Genomic DNA, 25,184 nt, shown 5'->3' with positions numbered 1-25,184 from the left:
AAAATGGGTGAAATATAAGGACTTCGAAGGAGGTGACCCATCCTAGTACTACTCTCGCCCAAGAACCCTTAACTTGCGGAGTTCTGATAGAATCCGTTGCATTAGTGCTGGTATGATCGCTCATGTTTCATTCTGCGTTGCAAATACATACACTCTTTCTCCTTCCATCCCCCCCTCCCGTCATTTGTTTCCTTGTGCGTGCACTCTGCATCTATCCTTCTCGTTCTAATATCAAGTAAAATACCCCAGCACCGTGACTCACCTTTGCGATCGAACCAGCAGTTCATAATTCCATTCACGCGTAACGTTAAACGACCCATCCGAGTACTACTTTCACCCAAGCACACATAACTGCGGAGCTCTGATGGAATCCGGTGCATTAGTGCTGGTATGATCGCACCTGTTTCATTTCGCGCTGCAAATAAATACATTCCTTCTCCTTTCTCCCCCCTCCCATCATTTGTTTCCTTGTGCGTTCACACTGTACCTCTCCTTCTCGTTCTAATATCAATTAAATTGCCCCTGCGTCTTAACTCACATTTGTGTATAAACCAGCGGACCATAGTTTCAATCGCGCGTAACGTCGAACGACCCATCTGAAAAAAAATAGGTGCAACATGAGAACTTCCCAAGAAAATGGGTTAAATATAAGGACTTCGCAGAAGGTCACCCATCCTAGTACTACTCTCGCCCAAGCACCTTTAACTGCGGAGTTCTGATGGGATCCGGTGCATTAGTGCTAGTATGATCGCACCTGTTTCATTTCGCGCTGCAAATACATACACTCCTTCTCCTTTCTTCCCCCTCCCGTCATTTGTTTCCTGGTGCATTCACAATTCACCTCTCCTTATCGTTCTCATATCAAGTAAAATGCCTCGGCACCGTGACTCACCTTTGCGAATGAACTAGTGGTTCATAATTCTATTTGCGCGTAACGTCAAACGACCCATCCGGAAAAAAATGTGTGCAATACGAGGACTTCCCAAGAGGTCATGCATCCGAGTACTACTCTCGCCCAAGCACACTTAACTGCAGAGTTCTAATGGATCCGGTGCTTTAGTGCTGGAATGATCGCGCCTGTTTATTTTCGCGCTACAAATACATAAACTCCTTCTCTTTTCTCCCCCCCTCCCGTCATTTGTTTCCTTGTGCGTGCGCACTGCACCTCCCGTTCTCGTTCTAATATCAAGTAAAATGCTACAATATCGTGACTCACATTTGCGAATAAACATGCAGACCATAATTCAAGTCGCGCGTAACGTCGAACGAATCATCTGCAAAAAAATGGGTGCAACACGAGTACATCCCATGAAAATGGGTGAAATATAAGCACTTCGCAAGAGGTCACCCATCCTAGTACTACTCTCGCCCAAGCACCCTTAACTTGCAGAGTTCTGATAGAGTCCGTTGCATTAGTTCTGGTATGATCGCTCATGTTTCATTCTGCGCTGCAAATACATACACTCTTTCTCCTTCCATCCCCTCTCCCGTCATTTGTTTCCTTGTGCATGCATTCTGCACCTCTCATTCTTGTTCTAATATCAAGTATAATGCCCCAGCACCGTGACTCACCTTTGCGAATGAATCAGCAGTCCATAATTGCATTTCTGCGTAACGTCGAACGACCCATCCGAAAAAAAATAGGTGTAACACGAGGACTTCCAAGGAGGTCACCCATACTAGTACTACTCTCGCCCAAGCACACTTAACTACGGAGTTCTGATGGGATCCGGTGCATTAATACTGGTATGATCGCACCTGTTTCATTTCGCGCTGCATATACATATACTCCTTTTCCTTTCTTTCCCCTCCCGTCATTTGTTTCCTGGTGCGTTCACACTTCACCTCTCCTTCTCGTTCTAATATCAATTAAAATGTCCCTGCGTCTTGACTCTCATTTGCGTATAAACCAGCGGACCATAGTTCCAGTCGCACGTCACGTCGAACGACCCATCTGAAAAAAAAATAGGTGCAATACGAGAACTTCCCAAGAGGTAACCCATCCTTGTACTACTTTCGCCAAAGCACACTTAATGGTGGAGTTCTGATGGGATCCGGTGCATTTGTGCTGGTATGATGGCACCAGTTTCATTTCATGCTAAAAATACATACACTCCTTCTCCTTCCCTCCCCCCTCCCATAATTTGTTTCCTTGTGCGTTCACACTACACCTCTCCTTCTCGTTCTAATATCGATTAAAATGCTCCTGCTTCTTGAATCACATTTGCGTAAAAACCAGCGGACCATAGTTCCAGTCGTGCGTAACGTCGAACGACCAGTTTGAAAAAAAATTGGTGCGACACGAGGACTTCCCAAGAGGTCACCCATCCGAGTACTACTCCCGCCCAAGCATACTTAACTGCGGAGTTCTGATGGGATCCAGTGCATTAGTGCTGGTATGATCGCACCTGTTTATTTTCGCGCTACAAATACATAAACTCCTTCTCTTTTCTCCCCCCCTCCCGTCATTTGTTTCCTTGTGCGTGCGCACTGCACCTCCCATTCTCGTTCTAATATCAAGTAAAATGCTACAATATCGTGACTCACATTTGCGAATAAACATGCGGACCATAATTCAAGTCGCGCGTAACGTCGAACGAATCATCTGCAAAAAAATGGGTGCAACACGAGTACATCCCAAGAAAATGGGTGAAATATAAGGACATTGCAGGAGGTCACCCATCCTAGAACTACTCTCGCCCATGCACACTTACCTGCGGAGTTCTGATAGAATCCGTTGCATTACTGTTGGTATGATATCTCATGTTTTATTCTGTGCTGCAAATACATACACTCTTTCCCCTTCTAATATCAAGTAAAATTCCCCGGCACCTTGACTCACCTTTGCGAATGAACCAGCGATTCATAATTCCATTAGCGTGTAATGTCAAACGACCCATCCGAAAAAAAATGGGTGCAACACGAGGACTTCCCAGGAGGTCACCCATCCGAGTACTACTCTTGCCAAAGCACACTTAACTGCGGAGTTCTGATTGGATCCGGTGAATTTGTGCAGGTATGATCGCACATGTTTCATTTCGTGCTGAAAATACATACACTCCATCTCCTTCCCTCCCCCCTCCCATCATTTGTTTCCTTATGCGTTCAAACTGCACCTCTCCTTATCGTTTTAATATCGATTAAAATGCCTTTGCTTCTTGACTCACATTTGCGTATAAACCAGCGGACCATAGTTCCAGCCGCACGTACCGTTGAACAACCCGTCTGAAAAAAAATTGTGCGACACGAGTACTTCCCAGGAGGACACCCATCTGAGTACTACTCTCACCCAAACACACTTAACTGCGGAGTTCTGATGGGATCCGGTGCATTAGTGCTGATATGATCACACTTGGTTTATTTCGCGCTGCAAATACATACACTCCTTCTCCTTTCTTCCCCCTCCCATCATTTGTTTCCTTGTGCGTGCACACTGCACCTTCCGTTCGAGTTCTAATATCAAGTAAAATGCCACAGTGCCGTGACACACATTTGCGAATAAACCTGCGGACCATAATTCAAGTCGCGCGTAACGTCGAAAGAATCATCTGCAAAAAAATGGGTGCAACACGAGGACTTCCCAAGAAAATGGGTGAAATATAAGGACTTCTCAGGAGGTCACCCATCCTAGTACTACTTTCACCCAAGCACGCTTATCTACGGAGTTCTGATAAAATCCGTTGCATTAGTGCTGGTATGATCTCTCATGTTTCATTTTGCGCTGCAAATACAAACACTCTTTCTCCTTCCATCCCCCCTCCCGTCATTTGTTTCTTTGTGCGTGCACTCTGTATCTCTCCTTCCCGTTCTAATATCAAGTAAAATGCCCCGGTACCGTGACTCACCTTTGTGAATGAACCAACGGTTCATAATTCCATTAGCGTGTAATGTCGAACGAGCCATCCAAAAAAAAATGGGTGCAACATTTGTTTCCTTGTGCGTGCACTCTGCATCTCTCATTCTCGTTCTAATATCAAGTAAAATGCCCTGGCACCGGGACTCACCTTTGCGAATGAACCAGCGGTTCATAATTCCATTAGCGTGTAACGTCGAACGACCCATCCGAAAAAAAATGGGTGCAACACGAGGACTTCCTAGGAGGTCACCCATCCGAGTACTACTCTCGGCCAGGCACACTTAACAGCGGAGTTCTGATGGGATCCGGTGCATTAGTGCTGGTATGATCGCACCTGTTTCATTTTGCGCTGCAAGTACATACACTCCTTCTCCTTACTTCCCCCTCCCGTCATTTGTTTCCTGGTGCGTTCACACTTCACCTCTCCTTCTCATTCTAATATCAATTAAAATGCCCTGCGTCCTGACTCACATTTGCGTATAAACTAGCGGACCATAGTTCAAGTTGTGCGTAACATCGAACGACCTATCTGAAAAAAAAAATTGGTGCAACACCAGAACTTCCCAGGAGGTGAACCATCCTTGTACTACTCTCGCCAAAGCACACTAAACTGCGGAGTTCTGATGGGATTCGGTGAATTTGTGCTGGTATGATCGCACCTGTTTCATTTCGTGCTGAAAATACATGCACTTCTTCTCCTTCCCTCCCCCCTCCCATCGTTTATTTCCTTGTGCGTTCACACTGCACCTCTCCTTCTCGTTCTAATATCGATTAAAATACCCCTGCTTCTTGACTCAAATTTGCGTATAAACCAGCAGACCATAGCTCAAGTCGCGCGAGCGTCGAACGACCCGTTTGAAAAAAAATTGGTGCGACACGAGAACTTCCCAAGAGGTCACCCATCCGAGTACTACTCTCACCCAAGCACACTTAAATGTGGAATTCTGATGGGATCCGGTGCATTAGTACTGGTATGATCGCACCTGTTTAATTTTGCGCTGCAAATACAAACACTTCTTCTCCTTTCTTCCCCCTCCAGTCATTTGTTTCCTTATGCGTGCGCACTGCACCTCCCATTCTCATTCTAATATCAAGTAAAATGCCACGGCGCTGTGACTCATATTTGCAAATAAACCTGTGGACCATTATTCAAGTCGCGCGTAACGTCGAAAGAATCATCTGTAAAAATATGGGTGCAACACGAGGACTTCCCAAGAAAATGGGTAAAATATAAAGACTTCGCAGGAGGTCACCCATCCTAGTACTACTCTCGCCCAAGCACGCTTACCTGCGGAGTTCTGATAGAATCCGTTGCATTAGTTCTGGTATTATCGCTCATGTTTCATCCTGCGCTGCAAATACATACACTCTTTCTCCTTTCACCCCCCTCCCGTCATTTGTTTCCTTGTTTGTGCACTCTGCATCTCTCCTTCTCGTTCTAATATCAAGTAAAATATCCCGGCACCGTGACTCACCTTTGCGAATGAACCAGCGGTTCATAATTCTATTTGCACGAAACGTCGAACGACCCATCCGAAAAAAAATCGGTGCAACACGAGGACTTCCGAGGAGGTCATCCGAGTACTACTCTCGCCCAAGCACACTTAACTGTGGAGTTCTGATTGAATTCGGTGCATTAGATCTGGTATGATCGCACCTGTTTCATTTCGCGATGTAAATACATACACTCCTTGTCCTTTCTTCCCCCTCCCGTCATTTGTTTCCTGGTGCGTTCACACATCACCTCTCCTTCTCGTTCTAATATCAATTAAAATGCCCCTGCATCTTGACTCACATTTGCGTATAAACCAGCGGAATATAGTTCCAGTCGCGAGTAACGTCGAACGACCCATCTGAAAAAAAAATGGGTGCAACACGAGAACTTCCTAGGAGGTAACCCATCCTTGTACTACTTTCGCCAAAGAACCCTTAACTTCGGAGTTCTGATAGAATCCGTTGCATTAGTGCTGGTATGATCGCACCTGTTTCATTTCGTGCTGAAAATACATACACTCCTTCTCCTTCCGTCCCCCTCCCATCATTTGTTTCCTTGTGCGTTCACACTGCACCTCTCATTCTCGTTCTAATATCGATTAAAATGCCGCTGCTTCTTGACTCACATTTGCGTATAAACCAGCGGACCCTAGTTCAAGTCGCGCGTAACGTCGAACAACCCGTCTGAAAAAAAATTGGTGCGACACGAGGACTTCCCAGGAGGTCACCCATCCCAGTACTACTCTTGACCAAGCACAGTTAACTGCGGAGATCTGATGGGATCCAGTGCATTAGTACTGGTATGATTGCACCTGTTTAATTTTGCGCTGCAAATACATAAACTCCTTCTCCTTTCTTCCCCCTCCCGTCATTTGTTTCTTGGTGCGTTCACACTTCACCTCTCCTTCTCGTTCTAATATCAATTAAAATGCCCATGCGTCTTGACTCACATTTGTGTATAAACCAGCGGAACATAATTCCAGTTGCAAGTAACATCGAACGACCCATCTGAAAAAAAAATGGGTGCAGCACGAGACTTCCCAGGAGGTAACCCATCCTTGTACCACTTTCGCCAAAGCAAACTTAACTGTAGAGTTCTGATGGGATCCAGTGCCTTTGGGCTGGTATGATCGCACCTGTTTCATTTCGTGCTGAAAATACATATACTCATTCTCCTTCCCGCCCCCCTCCCATCATTTGTTTCCTTGTGCGTTCACACTGCACCTCTCCTTCTCATTCTAATATCGATTAAAATGCCCTTGTTTCTTGACTCACATTTGCGTATAAATAAGCGGACCATAATTCCAGTCGCGCGTAACGTCGAACGACCCGTCTGAAAAAAAATAGGTGCGACACGAGGACTTCCCAAGAGGTCACCCATCCGAGTACTACTCTCGCCCAAGCACACTTAACTGCGGAGTTCTTATGGGAACCTGTGCAATAGTGCTGGTATGATCGCACCTGTTTCATTTCGCGCTGCAAATACAAACACTCATTCTCCTTTCATCCCCCTCCTGTCATTTGTTTGCTGTTGCTTTCACACTTCACCTCTCCTTCTCGTTATAATATAAATTAAAATGCCCCTGCTTCTTGACTCACATTTGCGTATAAACCAGCGGAACCTAGTTCCAATCGTGCGTAACGTCAAACGACCCGTCTGAAAAAAAATTGGTGCGACACGAGGACTTCCCAGGAGGTAACCCTTCCGAGTACTACTCTTGCCCAAGCACAGTTAACTGCGGAGTTCTGATGGGATCCGGTGCATTAGTGCTGGTATGATTGCACCTGTTTAATTTCGCGCTTCAAATACATAAACTCCTTCTCCTTTCTTTCCCTCCCGTCATTTGTTTCCTTGTGTGTGCGCACTGCACTTCCTGTTCTCGTTATAATATCAAGTAAAATACAACGCCGCCATGACTCACATTTGTGAATAAACCTGCGGACCATAATTCAAGTCGCGCGTAACGTTTAAAGAATCATCTGCAAAAAAATAGGTACAACACGAGAACTTCCCAAGAAAATGGGTGAAATATAAGTACTTCGCAGGAGCTCACCCAACCTAGCACTACTCTCGCCCAAGCACCCTTAACTTGCAGAGTTCTGATAAAATCCGTTGCATTAGTGCTGGTATGATCACTCATGTTTCATTATGCGCTGCAAATACATACACTCTTTGTCCTTCTATCCCCCCTCCCGTCATTTGTTTCCTTGTGCGTGCACTCTGCATCTCTCCTTCTCGTTCTAATATCAAGTAAAATGTCCCGGCACCGTGACTCACCTTTGCGAATGAACCAGCGGTTCATAATTCCATTCGCGCATAACGTCGAACGACCCATCCGAAAAAAAATGGGTACAACGCGAGGACTTCCCAGGAGGTCACCCATCCGAGTACTACTCTCGCCCAAGCACACTTAACTGCGGAGTTCAGATTCGGTGCATTAGTGCTCGTATGATCGCACTTGTTTCATTTCGCACTGCAAATACAAACACTCCTCCTTTCTTCCCCCTCCCGTTATTTGTTTCCTGGTGCGTTCACACTTCACCTCTCATTCTCGTTCTAATATCAATTAAAATGCTCCTGCGTCTTGACTCACATTTGGGTATAAACCAGCGGACCATAGTTCCAGTCGCGCGTAACGTCGAACGACCCATCTGAAAAAAAAAAGAGTGCATCACGAGAACTTCCCAGGAGGTAACCCATCCTTGTACTACTTTTACCAAAGCACACTTAATTGTAGAGTTCTGATGGGATCCGGTGCCTTTGGGCTGGTATGATCGCACCTGTTTCATTTCGTGCTGAAAATACATACACTCATTCTCCTTCCCGCCCCCCTCCCATCATTTGTTTCCTTGTGCGTTCACACTACACCTCTCCTTCTCATTCTAATATCGATTAAAATGCCCCTGTTTCTTGACTCATATTTGCATATAAACAAGCGGACAATAGTTCCAGTCGCGCGTAACGTCAAACGACCCATCTGAAAAAAAATAGGTGCAACACGAGGACTTCCAAGGAGGTCACCCATCCGAGTACTACTCTCACCCAAGCACACTTAACTGCGGAATTCTGATGGGATTTGGTGCATTAGTGCTGGTATGATCGCACCAGTTTAATTTTGCGCTGCAAATACATACACTCCTTCTCATTTCTTCCCCCTCCCGTCATTTGTTTCCTTGTGCGTGCGCATTGCACCTCCCATTCTCCTTCTAATATCAAGTAAAATGCTATGGTGTCGTGACTCACATTTGTGAATAAACTTGCAGACCATATATCAAGTCGCGCGTAACGTCGAATTGCAAAAAAATGGGTGCAACACGAGGACTTCCTAAGAAAATGGGTGAAATATAAGGACTTCACAGGAGGTCACCCATCCTAGTACTACTCTCGCCCAAGCACTCTCAACTGCGGAGTTCTGATAGATTCTGTTGCATTAGTGCTGGTATGATCGCTCATGTTTCATTCTGCGCTGCAAATACATGCACTCTTTCTCATTCCATTCCCCCTCCCGTCATTTGTTTCCTTGTGCGTGCACTCTGCATCTCTTCTTTTTGTTCTAATACCAAGTAAAATGCCCTGGTATCGTGACTCACCTTTGCGAACGAACCAGCGGTTCATAATTCTATTCGCGCGTAACGTCAAGCGACCCATCCGAAAAAAATGGGTGCAACACGAGGACTTCCGAGGAGGTCACCCATCCGAGTATTACTCTCGCCCAAGCACACTTAACTGCGGAGTTCAGATCCGGTGCATCAGTGCTGGTATGATCACACCTGTTTCGTATCGCGCTGCAAATACATACTCTCCTTCTCCTTTCTTCCCCCTCCCGTCATTTGTTTCCTGGTGCGTTCACACTTCACCTCTCCTTCTCGTTCTAATATCAATTAAAATGCCCCTGTGTCTTGACTCACATTTGCGTATAATCCAGCGGACCATAGTTCCAATAGCGCGTAACGTTGAATGACCCATCTGAAAAAAAAAATTGGTGCAATAGGAGAACTTTCCAGGAGGTAACCCATCCTTGTACTACTTTCGCAAAAGCACACATAACTGCGGAGTTCTGATGGGATCCGGTGCATTTGTGCTAGTATGATCGCACCTGTTTCATTTCGTGCTGAAAATACATACACTCTTTCTCCTTCCCTCCCCCCTCCCATCATTTGTTTCCTTGTGCGTTCACACTACACCTCTCCTTCTCTTTCTAATATTGATTAAAATACCTCTGCTTCTTGACTCACATTTGCGTATAAACCAGCGGACCATAGTTCCAGTCGCGCATAACGTCGAACGACCTGTCTGAAAAAAAATTGGTGCGACACGAGGACTTCCCAGGAGGTCACCCATCCGAGTACTACTCTCGCCCAAGTAAACTTAACTGCGGAGTTCTGATGGGATCCGGTGCATTAGTGCTGGTGTGATCGCACCTGTTTAATTTCGCGCTGCAAATACATACACTCCTTCTCCTTTCTTCCCCCTCCCGTCATTTGTTTCCTTGTGCGTGCCCACTGCACCTCCCGTTCTCGTTCAAATAGCAAGTAAAATACCACGGCGCCGATACTCACATTTGCGAATAAACCTGCGGACCGTAACTCAAGTCGCGCTTAACGTCAAAAGAATCATCTGCAAAAAAATGGATGCAACACGATGATTTCCCAAAAAAATTGGTGAAATATAAGGACTTCGCAGGAGGTCACCCATTCTAGAGCTACTCTCGCCCAAGCACCCTTACCTGCGGAGTTTTGATATAATCCGTTGCATTAGTGCTGATATGATCGCTCATGTTTTATTCTGCGCTGCAAATACATACACTCTTTCTCCTTCCATCCCCCCTCCCGTCATTTGTTTCCTTGTGCGTGCACTCTACATCTCTCATTCTTGTTCTAATATCAAATAAAATGCCCGACACTGTGACTCACCTTTGCGAATGAACCAGCGGTTCATAATTCCATTCGCGCGTAACGCTGAACGACCCATCCAAAAAAAAATGGGTGCACACGAGGACTTCCCAGGAAGTCACCCATCCGAGTACTACTCTTGCCCAAGCACACTTAACTGCGGAGTTTAGATCCGGTGCATTAGTGCTGGTATGATCGCACCAGTTTAATTTCGCGCTGCAAATACAAACACTACTTCTCCTTTCTTCCCTCTCCCGTCATTTGTTTCCCAGTGCGTGCGCACTGCAACTCCCATTCTCGTTCAAATATCAAGTAAAATGTCACAGCGCCGTGACTCAAATTTGCGAATAAACATGGGGACCATAATTCAAGTCGTGCAGAACGTCAAAAGAATCATCTGCAAAAAAATGGGTGCAACACGAGGACTTCCCAAGAAAATGGGTGAAATATAAGGACTTCGCAGGAGGTCACCCATCCTAGTACTCCTCTCGCCCAAGCACCCTTAACTTGCGGAGTTCTGATAGAATCAGTTGCATTAGTGCTGCTATGATCGCTAATGTTTCATTCTGCACTGCAAATACATACACTCTTTCTCCTTCCATCCCCCTCCCGTAATTTGTTTCCTTGTGCGTGCACTCTGCATCTCTCCTTCTCGTTCTAATATCAAGTAAAATGCCCCGGTACCGTGACTCACCAATGCGAATGAACCAGCTGTTCATAATTCCATTCGCGCGTAACGTCGAACGACCCATCCGAAAAAAAATAGGTGCAACACAAGGACTTCCCAGGAGGTCACCCATCCGAGTACGACTCTCGCCCAAGCACACTTAACTGCGGAGTTCAGATCTGGTGCATTAGCGCTGGTATGATCGCACCTGTTTCATTTCGCGCTGCAAATACATACACTCCTTCTCCTTTCTTCCCCCTCCCGTCATTTGTTTCCTGGTGCGTTCATACAACACCTATCCTTCTCGTTCTAATATCGAATAAAATGCCCCTGCTTCTTGACTCACATTTACGTGTAAACCAGCGGACCATAGTTCCAGTCGCGCGTAACGTCGAACGACCCATCTGAAAAAAAATTGGTGCGACACGAGAACTTCTCATGAGGTCACCCATCTGGGTACTACTCTCGCCCAAGCACATTTAACTGCGGAGTTCTGATGGGATCCGATGCATTAGTTCTGGTATGATCACACCTGTTTAATTTTGCGCTGCAAATACATACAATCCTTCTCTTTTCTTCCCCCTCCCGTCATTTGTTTACTTGTGCGTGTGCACTGCACCTCCCGTTCTCGTTTAAATATCAAGCAAAATGCCACGGCGCCGTGACTCAAATTTGCGAATAAACCTGTGTTCCATAATTCAAGTCGCGCGTAACATCGAAAGAATCATCTGCAAAAAAATGGGTGCAACACGAGGACTTCCCAAGAAAACTGGTGAAATATAAGGACTTCGCAGGAGGTCACCCATCCTAGTACAACTCTCGCCCAAGCACCCTTAACCGCGGAGTTCTGATAGAATCCGTTGCATTAGTGATGGTATGATCGCTCATGTTTCACTCTGCGCTGCAAATACATACACTCTTTCTCCTTCCATCCCCCCTCCCGTCATTTGTTTCTATGTGCGTGCACTCTGCATCTCTTCTTCTCGTTTTAATATCAAGTAAAATGCCCCAGCACCGAGACTCACCTTTGCGAATCAACCAGCGGTTCGTAATTCCAATCGCGCGTAACGTTGAACGACCCATCTGAAAAAAAAAATGGGTGCAACACGAGAACTTTCGAGGAGATAACCCATCCTTGTACTCCTCTCGCCAAAGCACACTTACCTGCGGAGTTCTGATGGGATCTGGTGCATTAGTGCTAGTATGATCGCACCTGTTTCATTTCGCGCTGCAAATATATGCACTCCTTCTCCTTTCTTCCCCCTCCCGTCATTTGTTTCCAGTTGCGTTCATACTTCACCTCTCTTTCTCGTTCTAATATCAATTAAAATGCCCCTGTGTCTTGACTCACATTTTTGTATAAATCAGCAGACCGTAGTTCCATTCGCGCGTAACTTCGAACGGCCCGTCTGAAAAAAGAAAATGGGTGCAACACGAGGATTTTTCAAGAAAATGGGTAAAATACAAGGACTTCGCAGGAGGTCACCCATCCTAGTACTACTCTCGCCCAAGCACCCTTAACTTGCGGAGTTCTGATATAATCCATTGCATTAGTGCTGGTATGATTGCTCAAGTTTAATTCTGCACTGCAAATATATACATTATTTCTCCTTTCATCCCCCCTCCCGTCATTTGTTTCCTTGTGTGTGCACTCTGCATCACTCCTTCTCGTTCTAATATCAAGTAAAATTCTCCGACACCATGACTCACCTTTGCAAATGAACAAGCGGTTCATAATTCCATTCGCGCGTAACGTCGAACGACCCATCCGAAAAAAAAATGGGTGCTACACGAGAACTTCCCAAGAGGTCACCCATCCGAGTACTATTCTCGCCCAAGCACACTTAACTGCGGACTTCTGATGGGATCCGGTGCATTAGTGCTGGTATGATCGCACCTTTTTCATTTCGCGCCGCAAATACATACACTCTTTCTCCTTTCTTCTCCTTCCCATCATTTTTTTCCTGGTGCGTTCACACTTCACCTCTCCTTCTCGTTCTAATATCAATTAAAATGCCCTTGCGTCTTGACTCACATTTGCATATAAACCAACGGACCAATGTTCCAGTCGCGCGTAACGACGAACGACCCGTCTGAAAAAAAAATGGGTGCAACACGAGAACTTCCCAGAAGGTAACCCATCCTTGTACTACTTTTGCCAAAGAACACTTAACTGCGGAGTTCTTATGGGATCTGGTGCATTTGTGCTGGTATGATAACACCTGTTTCATTTCGTGCTGCAAATATATATACTCCTTCTCCTTTCTTCCCCCTCCCGTCTTTTGTTTCCTTGTTCGTGCGTACTGCACCTCCCGTTCTAGTTCAAATATCAAGTAAAATGCCACAGCACCGTGACTCACATTTGCGAATAAACTTGCGGACCATAATTCAAGTCGCGCGTAACGTCGAAAGAATCATCTGCAAAAAAATTGGTGCAAGACGAGGACTTCCCAAAAAAATAAGTGAAATATAAGGACTTCGCAGGAGGTCACCCATCCTATTACTACTCTCGCCCAAGCACCCTTAACTTGCGAAGTTCTGATAAAATCCGTTGCATTAGTGCTGGTATGATCGCTCATGCTTCATTCTGCGCTGCAAATACATACACTCTTTCTCATTCCATCCCCCCTCCCGTCATTTGTTTCCTTGTGCATGCACTCTGCATCTCTCATTCTCGTTCTAATATCAAGTAAAATGCCCCGGCACCGTGACCCACCTCTGCGAACGAACCAGCAGTTCATAATTCCATTCGCGCGTAATGTCGAACGACCCATCCGAGAAAAAATGGGTGCAACACGAGGACTTCCCAGAAGGTCACCCATCCGAGTACTACTCTCCCCCAGGTACATTTAACTACAGAATTCTGATGGGATCCGGTGCATAAGTGCTGGTATGATCGCACCTGTTTAATGTTGCGCTGCAAATACATACACTCCTTCTCCTTTCTTCCCCCTCCTGTCATTTGTTTCCTTGTGCGTGCGCACTGCACCTCCCGTTCTCGTTCTAATATCAAGTAAAATGCCCTGGCACCGTGACTCACATTTGAGAATGAACCAGCGGTTCATAATTCCATTCGCGGGTAACATCAAACGACCCATCCGAAAAAAAATGGGTGCAACACGAGGTCTTTCCAGGAGGTCACCCATCCGAGTACTACTCTCCCCGAAGCACGCTTAACTACGGAGTTCTAATGGGATCCGGTGCATTAGTGCTCGTATGATCACACTTGATTAATTATGCGCTGCAAATACATACACTCCTTCTCCTTTCTTCCCCCTCCCGTCATTTGTGTCCTTGTGCGTGCGTACTGCACCTCCCGTTCTCGTTCTAATATAAAGTAAAATACCACAGCGCCATGACTCACATTTGAGAATAAACCTGCGAACAATAATTCAAGTCGCGCGTAACATCGAAAGAATCATCTACAAAAAAATGGGTGCAACACGAGGAGTTCCCAAGAAAATGGGTGAAATATAAGGACTTCGAATGAGGTGACCCATCCTAGTACTACTCCCGCCCAAGTACCCTTAACTTGCGGAGTTCTGATAGAATCCGTTGCATTAATGCTGGTATGATCGCTCAAGTTTCATTCTGCGCTGCAAATACATACACTCTTTCTCCTTCCATCCCTCCCGTCATTTGTTTCCTTGTGCGTGCACTCTGCATCTCTCTTTCTCGTTCTAATATCAAGTAAAATGCCACGGCACCGTGACTCACCTTTGCGATCAAACCAGCAGTTCATAATTCCATTCGCGCGTAACGTTGAACGACCCATCCAAAAACAATGGGTGCAACACGAGGACTTCGGAGGAGGTCACCCATCCGAGTACTACTCTCGCCCAAGCACACTTAACTGCGGAGTTCTGATTGAATCCGGTGCATTAGTGATGGTATGATCGCACCTGTTTCATTTCGCACTGCAAATAAATACACTCCTTCTCCTTTCTTCCCCCCTCCCGTCATTTGTTTCCTAGTGCGTTCACACTTCACCTCTCCTTCTCGTTCTAATATCAATTAAAATGCCCCTACGTCTTGACTCATATTTTCAGATAAACCAGCGGACCATAGTTCAAGTCGTGCCTAACATCGAACGACCCATCTGAAAAAAAAATGGGTGCAACACAAGAACTTCCCAAGAGGTAACCCATCCTTGTACTACTCTCGCCAAAGCACAATTAACTGCGGAGTTCTGATGGGATCCAGTGCATTTGTGCTGGTATGATCGCACCTGTTTCATTTCGTGCTGAAAATACATACACTCCTCCTTTCCTCTCCCCTCCCATCATTTGTTTCCTTGTGCGTTCACACTGCACCTCTCCTTCTCGTTCTAATATCGATTAAAATGTCCTTGCTTCTTGACTCACATTTACGTATAAACTAACGGACCATAGTTCCAGTCGCGCGTAACGTCGATCGACCAGTCTGAAATAAAATTGGTGCGACACGAGGAGTTCCCAGGAGGTCACCCATCCAAGTTATACTCTCGCCCAAGCACACTTAACTGCGGAGTTCTGATGGGATCGGGTATATTAGTGCTGGTATGATAGCAACTGTTTAATTTCGCGCTGCAAATACATACACTCCTTCTCCTTTCTTCCCCCTCCCGTCATTTGTTTCCTTGTGCGTGCGCACTGCACCTCTCGTTCTCGTTCTAATATAAAGTAAAATGCCACGGCACCGTGACTCACATTTGCGAATAAACCTGCGGACAATAATTCAAGTCGTGCGTAACGTCGAAAGAATCATCTGCAAATAAATGGGTGCAACACGAGGACTTCCCAAGAAAATGGGTGAAATACAAGGACTTCGCAGGAGGTAACCCATCCTAGTACTACTCTCGCCCAAACACCCTTACCTGCGGAGTTCTGATAGAATCCGTTGCATTAGTGCTGGTATGATCGCTCATGTTTCATTCTGCGCTGCAAATACATACACACTTTCTTCTTCAATCCCCCTTCCGTCATTTGTTTCCTTGTGCGTGCACTCTGCATCTCTCCTTCTCGTTCTAATATCAAGTAAAATTACCCGGCACCGTGACACACCTTTGCGAATGAACCAGTGGTTCATAATTCCATTCGCGCGTAACGTTGAACGACCCATCCACAAAAAAAATTGGTGCAACACGAGGACTCCCTAGAAGGTCACCCATTCGAGTACTACTCTCGCTCAAGCACACATAACTGCGGAGTTTTGATGGGATCCGGTGCAATAGTGCTGGTATGATCGCACCTTTTTAATTTCGCGCTGCAAATACATACACTCCTTCTCCTTTCTTCCCCCACCCGTCATTTGTTTCCTTGTGCGTACGCACTGCACCTCTCGTTCTCGTTCTAATATCAAGAAAAATACCACGGCGCCGTGACTCACATTTGCGAATAAACTTGCAGACCATAATTCAAGTCGCGCGTAACGTCGGAAGAATCATCTGCAAATAAATGGGTGCAACACAAGGACTTCCCAAGAAAATGGGTGAAATATAAGGACTTCGCAGGAGGTCACCCATCCTAATACTACTCTCGCCCAAGCGCCCTTAACTGCGGAGTTTTGATAGAATCTGTTGCATTAGTGCTGGTATAGTCTCTCATGTTTAATTCTGCGTTGCAAATACATACACTTTTTCTCCTTCCATCCCCCCTCTCGTCATTTGTTTCCTTGTGCGTGCACTCTGCATTTCTCCTTCTTGTTCTAATATCAACTAAAATGCCTCGGCACCGTGACTCACCTTTGCGAATGAACCAGGGATTCATAATTCCATTCGCGCGTAACGTCAAATGACCCATCCAAAAAAAATAGGTGCAAAACGAGGACTTCCCAGGAGGTCACCCATCCGTGTACTACACTCGCCCAAGCACACTTAACTACAGTTCTGATGGGATCCGGTGCATTAGTGCTGGTATGATCACACCCGATTAATTTCGCGCTGCAAATACATTCACTCCTTCTTCTTTCTTCCCCCTCCCGTCATTTGTTTCCATGTGCGTGCGCACTGCATCTCCCGTTTTCATTCAAATATCAAGTTTAATGTCACGGCGACGTGACTCACATTTGCGAATAAACCTACGGACCATAATTCAAGTCGCGCGTAACGTCGAAAGAATCATCTGCAAAAAAATGGGTGCAACACAAGGACTTCCTAAGAAAATGGGTTAAATATAAGGACTTCGCAGGAGGTCTCCCATCCTAGTACTACTCTCGCCCAAGCACCCTTAACTTGCGGAGTTCTGATAGAATCCATTGCATTAGTGCTGGTATGATCGCTCATGTTTCATTCTGCGCTGCAAATACATACACTCTTTCTCCTTCCATCCCCCCTCCCGTCATTCGTTTCCTTGTGCGTGCACTCTACATCTCTCTTTCTCGTTCTAATATCAAGTAAAATGCCCCAGCACCGTGACTCACCTTTGTGAATAAACCAGCGGTTCATAATTCAATTCGCGCATAACGTCGAACGACCCATCCAAAAAAAAATAGGTGCAACACAAGGACTTCCCAGGAGGTCACCCATCCGAGTACTACTGTCGCCCAAGCACACTTAACTGCGTAGTTCTAATGGGATCCGGTGTTTTAGTGCTGGTATGATCGCACCTCTTTAATTTCGCGCTGCAAATACATACACTCCATCTCCTTTCTTCCCCCTCCCGTCGTTTGTTTCCTTTTGCGTGCGCACTGCACCTCCCGTTCTCGTTCTAATATAAAGTAAAATGCCACGGCGCCGTGACTCACATTTGAGAATAATCCTGCAGACCGTAATTCAAGTCGCGCGTAACGTCGAAAGAATCATCTACAAAAAAAATGGGTGCAACACGAGGACTTCCCAAGAAAATGGGTGAAATATAAGGACTTCGAAGGAGGTGACCCATCCTAGTACTACTCTCGCCCAAGTACCCTTAACTTGCGGAGTTCTGATAGAATCAGTTGCATTAGTGATGGTATGACCACTCATGTTTCATTATGCGCTGCAAATATATACACTCTTTCTCCTTCCATCCCCCCTCCTGTCATTTGTTTCCTTGTGCGTGCACTCTGCATCTCTCTTTCTCGTTCTAATATCAAGTAAAATGCCACGGCACAGTGACTAACCTTTGCGATCGAACCAGCGATTCATAATTCCATTCGCGCGTAACGTCGAACGACCCACCAGAAAAAAAATGGGTGCAACACGAGGACTTCCGAGGAGGTCACCCATCCGAGTACTACTCTCGCCCAAGCACACTTAACTGCGGAATTCTGATGGGATTCGGTGCATTAGTGCTGGTACGATCGCTCATGTATCATTTTGTGCGGCAAATACATACACTCCTTCTCCTTTCTTACCCCTCCCGTCATTTGTTTCCTGGTGCGTTCACACTTCACCTCTCTTTCTCGTTCTAATATCAATTAAAATGCCCCTGCGTCTTAACTCATATTTGCGTATAAACCAGCGGACCATAGTTCCAGTCGCGCGTAACGTCGAACAACCCATCTGAAAAAATAAATGAGTGCAACACGAGAACTTCCCAGGACGTAACCCATCCTTGTACTACTTTCACCAAAGCACACTTAACTACGGAGTTCTAATTGGATCCGGTGCATTTGTGCTGGTATGATCGCAACTGTTTTATTTTGTGCTGAAAATACATACACTCCTTCTCCTTCTCTCCCCCCTCCCATCATTTGTTTCCTTGTGCGTTCACACTGCACCTCTCATTCTCGTTCTAATATCGATTAAAATGCCTCTGCTTCTTGACTCACATTTGCGTATAAACTAGCTGACTATAGTTCCAAACACGCATAACATCGAACGACCCGTCTGAAAAGAAATTGGTGCGTCAAGAGGACTTTACAGGAGGTCACCCATCCTAGTACTACTCTCATCCAAGCACCCTTAACTTGCGGAGTTCTGATAGAATCCATTGCATTAGTGCTGGTATGATCGCTCATGTTTCATTCTGCGCTGCAAATACATACACTCTTTCTCCTTCCATCCCCCCTCCCGTCATTTGATTCCTTGTGCGTACACTCTGCATCTCTCCTTCTCGTTCTAATATTAAGTAAAATGCCCCGGCACCGTGACTCACCTTTGCGAATGAACCAGCGGTTCATAATTCCATTCGCGCTTAACGTCAAACGTTCCATCCGAAAAACAATGGGTGCAACACGAGGACTTCCAAGGAGGTCACCCATCCGAGTACTACTCTCGCCCAAGCACACTTAACTGCGGAGTCCTATTTTTATCCGGTGCATAAGTGCTGGTATGATCGCACCTGTTTAATTTTGTGCTGCAAATACATACACTCCTTCTCCTTTCTTCGCCCTCCCGTCATTTGTTTCATTGTGCGTGCGCACTGCACCTTCCGTTCTCATTCAAATATCAAGTAAAATGCTACGGTGCCGTGATTCAATTTGCGAATAAACGTTTGGACCATAATTCAAGTCGCGCGTAACGTCGAAAGAATCATCTGCAAAAAAATGGTTGCAACACGAGGACTTCCCAAGAAAATGGGTGAAATATAAGGACTTTGCAGGAGGTCCCCCATCCTAGTACTACTCTCGCCCAATCACCCTTAACTTGCGGAGTTCTGATAGAATCTGTTGCTTTAGTGCTGGTATGATCGCTAAAGTTTCATTCTGCGCTACAAATACATACACTATTTCTCCTTCCATCCCCCCTCCCGTCATTTGTTTTCTTGTGCGTGCACTCTGCATCTCTCCTTCTCGTTCTAATATCAAGTAAAATGCCCCAGCACCGTGACTCACCTTTGCAAATGAACCAGCGGATCATAATTCTATTTGCGCATAACATCGAACAACCCATAAAAAAAAATGGGTGCAACACGAGGACTTCCTAGGAGGTCACCCATCCGAGTACTACTCTCACCCAAGCACACTTAACTACGGAGTTCTGATGGGATCCGATGCATTTGTGCTAATGTGATCGCACCTGTTTCATTTTGCGCTGTAAATACATACACTCCTCCTTTCTTCCCCCTCCGCTCATTTGTTTCCTGGTGCGTTCAGACTTCACTTCTCATTCTCGTTCTAATATCAATTAAAATGCCCCTGCATCTTGACTCACATTTGCATATAAACCAGCGGACCATAGTTCCAGTCGCACGAAACGTCGAACGACCCATCTAAAAAAAAAAATGGGTGCAACACGAGAACTTTCCAGGAGGTAACCCATCCTTGTACTACTTTCGCCAAAGCACACTTAACTGCGGAGTTCTGATGGGATCCGGTGCATTTGTGCAGGTATGATCGCACCTATTTCATTTCCTGCTGAAAATACATACATTCCTTCTCTTCCCGTCCCCTCTCCCATCATTTGTTTCCTTGTGTGTTCACACTGCACCTCTTCTTCTCGTTCTAATATCGATTAAAATGCCCCTGCTTCTTGACTCACATTTACAGATAAACAAGCGGATCGTAACGTCGAACGACTTGTCTGAAAGAAAATTGGTGCGACACGACGACTTCCCAGGAACTCATCCATCCGAGTACTACTCTCGCCCAAGCACACTTAACTGTTGAGTTCTAATGGGATCCGGTGCATTAGTGCTGGTATGATCGCACCTGTTTAATTTCGTGATGCAAATACATACACTCCTTCTCCTTTCTTCCCCCTCCCGTCATTTGTTTCCTTGTGTGTGCGCACTGCACCTCCTGTTGTCGTTCAAATATCAAGTTAAATAGTACGGCGCCGTGACTCAAATTTGTCAATAAACCTGCGGACCATAATTCAAGTTGCGTGTAACGTCGAAAGAATCATCTGCAAAAAAATGGGTGCAACACGAGGACTTCCCAATAAAATGGGTGAAATATAAAGACTTCGCAGGAGGTCACCCATCCTAGTACTACTCTCGCCCAAGCACCCTTAACTGTGGAGTTCTAATAGAATCAGTTGCATTAGTGCTGGTATGATCGCTCATGTTTCATTCTGCGCTCCAAATACATACACTCTTTCTCCTTCCATCCCTCATCCCGTCATTTGTTTCCTTGTGCGTGCACCCTGCATCTTTCCTTCTCGTTCTAATATCAAGTAAAATGCCCCGGTACCGTGACTCACCTATGCTAATGAACCAGCGGTTCATAATTCCATTTGCGCGTAACGTCGAACGACCCATCAGAAAAAAAATAAGTGCAACACGAGGACTTCCCAGGAGGTCACCCATCTGAGTACTACTCTCGCCAAAGCACACTTAACTGCGGAGTTCTAATGTGATATGGTGTATTTTTGCTTGTATGATCGCACCTATTTCATTTCGTGCTGCAAATACATACACTCCTTCTACTTTCTTCCCCCTCCCGTCATTTGTTTCCTTGTTCGTGCGCACTGCACCTCCCGTTCTCGTTCAAATATCAACTAAAATGCCACGGTGTTGTTTCTCACATTTACAAATAAACCTGCGGACCATAATTCAAGTCGCGCGCAACGTCGAAAGAATCGTCTGTAAAGAATGGGTGCAACATGAGGACTTCCCAAGAAAATGGGTGAAATATAAGGACTTCGCAGGAGGTAACCCATCCTAGTACTATCGCCCAAGCACCCTTAACTTGCGGAGTTCTGATAGATTCCGTTGCATTAGTGCTGGTATGATCGCTCATGTTTCATTCTGCGCTGCAAATACATACTCTCTTTCTACTTCCATCCCCCATCTCGTCATTTGTTTCCTTATGCGTGCAGTCTGCATCTCTCCTTCTCGTTTTAATATCAAGTAAAATGCCCCGGTATCGTGACTCACCTTTGTGAATGAAGCAGCGGTTCATAATTCCAGTCGAGCATAATGTCGAACGACCCGTCTGAAAAAAAAATTGGTGCGACACGAGGACTTCCCAGGAGGTCACCCATCCGAGTACTACTCTCACCCAAGAACACTTAACTGCAGAATTCTGATGGGATCCGGTGCATTAGTGCTGGTATGATCGCACTTGATTAATTGCGCGCTGTAAATACATACACTCCTTGTTCTTTCTTCCCCCTCCCGTCATTTGTTTCCTAGTGCGTTCAAACTTCACCTCCAGTTCTTGTTCTAATATCAATTAAAATGCCCCTGCGTCTTGACTCACATTTGGGTATAAACCAGCGGACCATAGTTCCAGTTGCGCGTAAAGTCGAACGACCCATCTGAAAAAAAAAATGGGTGCAACACGAGAACTTCCCAGGAGGTAACTCATCCTTGTACTACTTTCGCCAAAGCACACTTAACTGCAGAGTTCTAACGGGATCTGGTGCATTTGTGCTTGTATGATCGCACCTGTTTCATTTCGTGCTGAAAATGCATGCACTCCTTCTCCTTCTCTCCCCCCTCCCATCATTTGTTTTCTTGTGCGTTCACACTGCACCTCTCATTCTCGTTCTAATATCGATTAAAATGCCCCTACTACTTGACTCACCTTTGCGAATGAACCAGCGGTTCATAATTCCATTCGTGCGTAACGTCGAACGACCCATCCGAAAAAAAAATTGGTGCAACATGAGGAAATCCCAGGAGGTCACCCATTCGAGTACTACTCTCGCCCAAGCACACTTAACTGCAGAGTTCTGATGGGATCCGGTGCATTAGTGCTGGTATGATCGCACCTGTTTAATTTCGCGCTGCAAATAAGTACACTCCTTCTCCTTTCTTCCCCCTCCCGTAATTTGTTTCCTGGTGCGTTCACGCTTTACCTCTCCTTCTCGTTCTAATATCAGTAAAAATGCCCCTGCGTCTTGACTCATATTTGCGTATAAACCAGCAGACCATAGTTCCAATCGAGCGTAACGTCGAATGACCCATCTGAAAAAGAAATGGGTGCAACACGAGAACTTCCCAAGAGGTAACCCATCCTTGTACTACTTTCGTCAAAGCACACTTAACTGCGGATTACTGATGGGATCCGGTGCATTTATGCTAGTATGATCGCACCTGTTTCATTTCGTGCTGAAAATACATACACTCCTTCTCCTTCCCTCCCCCCTCCCATCATTTGTTTCCTTGTGCGTTCACACTGCACCTCTCCTTCTCATTCTAATATCGATTAAAATGCCCCTTCTTCTTAACTCACATTTGTATATAAACCAGCGGACCATAGCTCCAGTCGCGGGTAACGTCGAATGACCTGCCTGAAAAAATATTGGTGCGACACGAGGACTTCCAAGGAGGTCACCCATCCGAGTACAACTCTCACCAAAGCACACTTAACTGCGGAGTTTTGATGGAATCCGGTGCATTTGTGCTGGTATGATTGCACCTGTTTCATTTTGTGTTGAAAATACAGACACTCCTTCTCTTTCCCTCCCGCCTCCCATCATTTTTTTCCTTGTTCGTTCACATTGCACCTCTCCTTCTCGTTCTAATATCGATTAAAATGCCCCTGCATCTTGACTCACATTTGCATATTAACCAGTGGACCATAGTTCCAGTCGCGCGTAACGTCAAACTACCCGTCTGAAAAAAAAATTAGTGCGACACGAGGACTTCTCAGGAGGTCACCCATCTGAGTACTACTCTCGCCCAAGCACACTTATTTGCGGAGTTCTAATGGGATCCGGTGCTTTAATGCTGGTATGATCGCACCTCGTTAATTTCGCGCTGCAAATAGATACACTCCATCTCCTTTCTTCCCCCTCCCGTCGTTTGTTTCCTTGTGCGTGCGCAGTGCACCTCCCGTTCTCGTTCAAATATCAAGTTTTATGCCACAGTGCCGTGACTCACATTTGGGAATAAACCTGCGGACCATAATTCAAGTCACGCGTATCATCGAAAGAATCATCTGTAAAAAAATGGGTGCAGCACGAGGACTTCCCAAGAAAATTGGTGAAATATAAGGACTTCGCAGAAGGTCACCCATCCTAGTACTACTCTCGCCCAAGCACCCTTAACTTGCAGAGTTTTGATAGAATCCGTTGCATTAGTGCTGGTATGATCGCTCATGTTTTATTCTGCGCTGCAAATCATTCCATCCCCCCTCCTGTCATTTGTTTCCTTGTGCGTGCACTCTGCATCTCTCATTCTCATTCTAATATCAAGTAAAATGCCCCGGCACCGTGACTCACCTTTGCGAATGAACCAGCGGTTCATAATTCCATTCGCGCGTAACATCAAACGACCCATCCGAAAAAAAGTGGGTGCAACACGAGGACTTCCCAGGAGGTCACACATCCGAGTACTACTCTCGCCCAAGCACACTTAACTGCGGAGTTCTTATGGGATCCGGTGCATTAGTGCTGGTATGATCGCACCTGTTTCATTTCGCGCTGCAAATAGCTACACTCCTTCTCCTTTCTTCCCCCTCCCTTCATTTATTTCCTGGTGCATTTACACTTCACCTCTCCATCTCGTTCTAATATCAATTAAAATGCCCCTGCGTCTTGACTCATATTTGTGTATAAACAGCCAGACCGTAGTTCCAGTCACGCATAACGTCGAACGACCCATCTGAAAAAAAAAATGGGTGCAACATGAGAACTTCCCATGAGGTAACCCATCATTATACAACATTCGCAAAAGCACACTTAACTGCGGAGTTCTGATCGGATCTGGTGCATTTATGCTGGTATGATCGCACCTCTTTCATTTTGCGCTACAAATACATACACTCCTTCTCCTTCCCTCCCCCATCCTATTATTTGTTTCCTTGTGCATTCACACTGCACCTCTCATTCTTGTTCTAATATCAATTAAAATGCCCCTGCTTCTTGACTCAAATTTGCGTATAAAGCAGCAGACCATAGTTCCACTCGCGCGTAACATCGAACGACTAGTTTAAAAAAAAGTTTGTGCGACACGAGGACTTCCCAGCAGGTCACCCATCCAAGTACTATTCTCGCTCAAGCACACTTAACTGTGGAGTTCTGATGGGATCTGGTGCACTAGTGATGGTTTGATCACACCTGTTTCATTTCGCGCTGCAAATACATACACTCCTTCTCCTTTCTTCCCCCTCCCGTCATTTGTTTCCTTGTGCGTGCGCACTGCACCTCCCGTTCTCGTTCTAATATCAAGTAAAATGCCACGGCGCCGTGACTCACATTTGCGAATAAACCTGCGGATCATAATTCAAGTCGCGCGTAACATCGAAAGAATTATCTGCAAACAAATGGGTGCAACACGTGGACTTCCCAAGAAAATGGGTGAAATAAAAAGACTTCGCAGGAGGTCACCCATCCTAGTACTACTCTCGCCCAAACACCCTTAAATGCGAAGTTCTGATAGAATCCGTTGCATTAGTGCTGGTATGATCGCGCATGTTTCATTCTGTGCTGCAAATACATACACTCTTTCTCCTTCCATCCCCCCTCCCGTCATTTGTTTC

At 45.7% G+C, this 25,184-nt stretch overlaps 1 non-coding gene and 47 pseudogenes across 1 annotated transcript; all 48 read right to left on the bottom strand.

Moving 5' to 3' along the window:
- Nucleotides 1–637: 637 nt before the first annotated feature.
- LOC148252314 (5S ribosomal RNA) lies at nt 638–756 on the bottom strand (annotated as a pseudogene).
- A 205-nt stretch (nt 757–961) lies between these two features.
- LOC148252313 (5S ribosomal RNA) lies at nt 962–1,079 on the bottom strand (annotated as a pseudogene).
- A 562-nt stretch (nt 1,080–1,641) lies between these two features.
- On the bottom strand, nt 1,642–1,760 carry LOC148252312 (5S ribosomal RNA; annotated as a pseudogene).
- A 206-nt stretch (nt 1,761–1,966) lies between these two features.
- LOC148252311 (5S ribosomal RNA) lies at nt 1,967–2,085 on the bottom strand (annotated as a pseudogene).
- A 206-nt stretch (nt 2,086–2,291) lies between these two features.
- Nucleotides 2,292–2,410, bottom strand: LOC148252310 (5S ribosomal RNA). The gene has a single exon (XR_015815234.1). It is a non-coding gene; the product is annotated as a 5S ribosomal RNA (ribosomal RNA).
- A 501-nt stretch (nt 2,411–2,911) lies between these two features.
- On the bottom strand, nt 2,912–3,030 carry LOC148252309 (5S ribosomal RNA; annotated as a pseudogene).
- A 205-nt stretch (nt 3,031–3,235) lies between these two features.
- On the bottom strand, nt 3,236–3,354 carry LOC148252308 (5S ribosomal RNA; annotated as a pseudogene).
- Nucleotides 3,355–3,587: 233 nt separating this feature from the next.
- Nucleotides 3,588–3,708, bottom strand: LOC148252307 (5S ribosomal RNA; annotated as a pseudogene).
- Nucleotides 3,709–4,073: 365 nt separating this feature from the next.
- Nucleotides 4,074–4,192, bottom strand: LOC148252306 (5S ribosomal RNA; annotated as a pseudogene).
- A 206-nt stretch (nt 4,193–4,398) lies between these two features.
- Nucleotides 4,399–4,517, bottom strand: LOC148252305 (5S ribosomal RNA; annotated as a pseudogene).
- A 205-nt stretch (nt 4,518–4,722) lies between these two features.
- Nucleotides 4,723–4,841, bottom strand: LOC148252304 (5S ribosomal RNA; annotated as a pseudogene).
- An 880-nt stretch (nt 4,842–5,721) lies between these two features.
- LOC148252303 (5S ribosomal RNA) lies at nt 5,722–5,840 on the bottom strand (annotated as a pseudogene).
- A 205-nt stretch (nt 5,841–6,045) lies between these two features.
- LOC148252302 (5S ribosomal RNA) lies at nt 6,046–6,164 on the bottom strand (annotated as a pseudogene).
- Nucleotides 6,165–6,370: 206 nt separating this feature from the next.
- LOC148252301 (5S ribosomal RNA) lies at nt 6,371–6,488 on the bottom strand (annotated as a pseudogene).
- A 206-nt stretch (nt 6,489–6,694) lies between these two features.
- Nucleotides 6,695–6,813, bottom strand: LOC148252300 (5S ribosomal RNA; annotated as a pseudogene).
- A 205-nt stretch (nt 6,814–7,018) lies between these two features.
- Nucleotides 7,019–7,137, bottom strand: LOC148252299 (5S ribosomal RNA; annotated as a pseudogene).
- A 1,202-nt stretch (nt 7,138–8,339) lies between these two features.
- Nucleotides 8,340–8,458, bottom strand: LOC148252298 (5S ribosomal RNA; annotated as a pseudogene).
- A 551-nt stretch (nt 8,459–9,009) lies between these two features.
- Nucleotides 9,010–9,123, bottom strand: LOC148252297 (5S ribosomal RNA; annotated as a pseudogene).
- Nucleotides 9,124–9,330: 207 nt separating this feature from the next.
- On the bottom strand, nt 9,331–9,449 carry LOC148252296 (5S ribosomal RNA; annotated as a pseudogene).
- Nucleotides 9,450–9,655: 206 nt separating this feature from the next.
- Nucleotides 9,656–9,774, bottom strand: LOC148252295 (5S ribosomal RNA; annotated as a pseudogene).
- A 1,232-nt stretch (nt 9,775–11,006) lies between these two features.
- LOC148252294 (5S ribosomal RNA) lies at nt 11,007–11,120 on the bottom strand (annotated as a pseudogene).
- A 205-nt stretch (nt 11,121–11,325) lies between these two features.
- LOC148252293 (5S ribosomal RNA) lies at nt 11,326–11,444 on the bottom strand (annotated as a pseudogene).
- Nucleotides 11,445–12,006: 562 nt separating this feature from the next.
- On the bottom strand, nt 12,007–12,125 carry LOC148252292 (5S ribosomal RNA; annotated as a pseudogene).
- A 565-nt stretch (nt 12,126–12,690) lies between these two features.
- Nucleotides 12,691–12,809, bottom strand: LOC148252291 (5S ribosomal RNA; annotated as a pseudogene).
- Nucleotides 12,810–13,015: 206 nt separating this feature from the next.
- LOC148252290 (5S ribosomal RNA) lies at nt 13,016–13,134 on the bottom strand (annotated as a pseudogene).
- A 561-nt stretch (nt 13,135–13,695) lies between these two features.
- On the bottom strand, nt 13,696–13,814 carry LOC148252289 (5S ribosomal RNA; annotated as a pseudogene).
- Nucleotides 13,815–14,019: 205 nt separating this feature from the next.
- LOC148252288 (5S ribosomal RNA) lies at nt 14,020–14,138 on the bottom strand (annotated as a pseudogene).
- A 557-nt stretch (nt 14,139–14,695) lies between these two features.
- LOC148252287 (5S ribosomal RNA) lies at nt 14,696–14,814 on the bottom strand (annotated as a pseudogene).
- Nucleotides 14,815–15,021: 207 nt separating this feature from the next.
- Nucleotides 15,022–15,140, bottom strand: LOC148252286 (5S ribosomal RNA; annotated as a pseudogene).
- A 203-nt stretch (nt 15,141–15,343) lies between these two features.
- LOC148252285 (5S ribosomal RNA) lies at nt 15,344–15,462 on the bottom strand (annotated as a pseudogene).
- A 560-nt stretch (nt 15,463–16,022) lies between these two features.
- LOC148252284 (5S ribosomal RNA) lies at nt 16,023–16,141 on the bottom strand (annotated as a pseudogene).
- A 559-nt stretch (nt 16,142–16,700) lies between these two features.
- On the bottom strand, nt 16,701–16,817 carry LOC148252283 (5S ribosomal RNA; annotated as a pseudogene).
- A 561-nt stretch (nt 16,818–17,378) lies between these two features.
- On the bottom strand, nt 17,379–17,497 carry LOC148252282 (5S ribosomal RNA; annotated as a pseudogene).
- A 562-nt stretch (nt 17,498–18,059) lies between these two features.
- LOC148252281 (5S ribosomal RNA) lies at nt 18,060–18,178 on the bottom strand (annotated as a pseudogene).
- A 207-nt stretch (nt 18,179–18,385) lies between these two features.
- On the bottom strand, nt 18,386–18,504 carry LOC148252280 (5S ribosomal RNA; annotated as a pseudogene).
- A 532-nt stretch (nt 18,505–19,036) lies between these two features.
- On the bottom strand, nt 19,037–19,155 carry LOC148252279 (5S ribosomal RNA; annotated as a pseudogene).
- Nucleotides 19,156–19,713: 558 nt separating this feature from the next.
- On the bottom strand, nt 19,714–19,832 carry LOC148252278 (5S ribosomal RNA; annotated as a pseudogene).
- A 204-nt stretch (nt 19,833–20,036) lies between these two features.
- On the bottom strand, nt 20,037–20,155 carry LOC148252277 (5S ribosomal RNA; annotated as a pseudogene).
- Nucleotides 20,156–20,345: 190 nt separating this feature from the next.
- LOC148252276 (5S ribosomal RNA) lies at nt 20,346–20,464 on the bottom strand (annotated as a pseudogene).
- A 560-nt stretch (nt 20,465–21,024) lies between these two features.
- Nucleotides 21,025–21,143, bottom strand: LOC148252275 (5S ribosomal RNA; annotated as a pseudogene).
- Nucleotides 21,144–21,701: 558 nt separating this feature from the next.
- LOC148252274 (5S ribosomal RNA) lies at nt 21,702–21,820 on the bottom strand (annotated as a pseudogene).
- A 207-nt stretch (nt 21,821–22,027) lies between these two features.
- Nucleotides 22,028–22,146, bottom strand: LOC148252273 (5S ribosomal RNA; annotated as a pseudogene).
- A 207-nt stretch (nt 22,147–22,353) lies between these two features.
- On the bottom strand, nt 22,354–22,472 carry LOC148252272 (5S ribosomal RNA; annotated as a pseudogene).
- Nucleotides 22,473–22,678: 206 nt separating this feature from the next.
- LOC148252271 (5S ribosomal RNA) lies at nt 22,679–22,797 on the bottom strand (annotated as a pseudogene).
- A 206-nt stretch (nt 22,798–23,003) lies between these two features.
- LOC148252270 (5S ribosomal RNA) lies at nt 23,004–23,122 on the bottom strand (annotated as a pseudogene).
- A 207-nt stretch (nt 23,123–23,329) lies between these two features.
- Nucleotides 23,330–23,448, bottom strand: LOC148252269 (5S ribosomal RNA; annotated as a pseudogene).
- A 546-nt stretch (nt 23,449–23,994) lies between these two features.
- On the bottom strand, nt 23,995–24,113 carry LOC148252268 (5S ribosomal RNA; annotated as a pseudogene).
- A 532-nt stretch (nt 24,114–24,645) lies between these two features.
- Nucleotides 24,646–24,764, bottom strand: LOC148252267 (5S ribosomal RNA; annotated as a pseudogene).
- Nucleotides 24,765–25,184: the final 420 nt, after the last annotated feature.

The sequence above is a fragment of the Carica papaya genome, chromosome 8, assembly GCF_054855325.1.
Source record: "Carica papaya isolate Zhongbai chromosome 8, ASM5485532v1, whole genome shotgun sequence".
NCBI lineage: Eukaryota > Viridiplantae > Streptophyta > Magnoliopsida > Brassicales > Caricaceae > Carica > Carica papaya.
The sequence above is the reverse complement of the archived record's forward strand: the minus strand, read 5'-3'. Positions and strand labels throughout refer to the sequence as shown.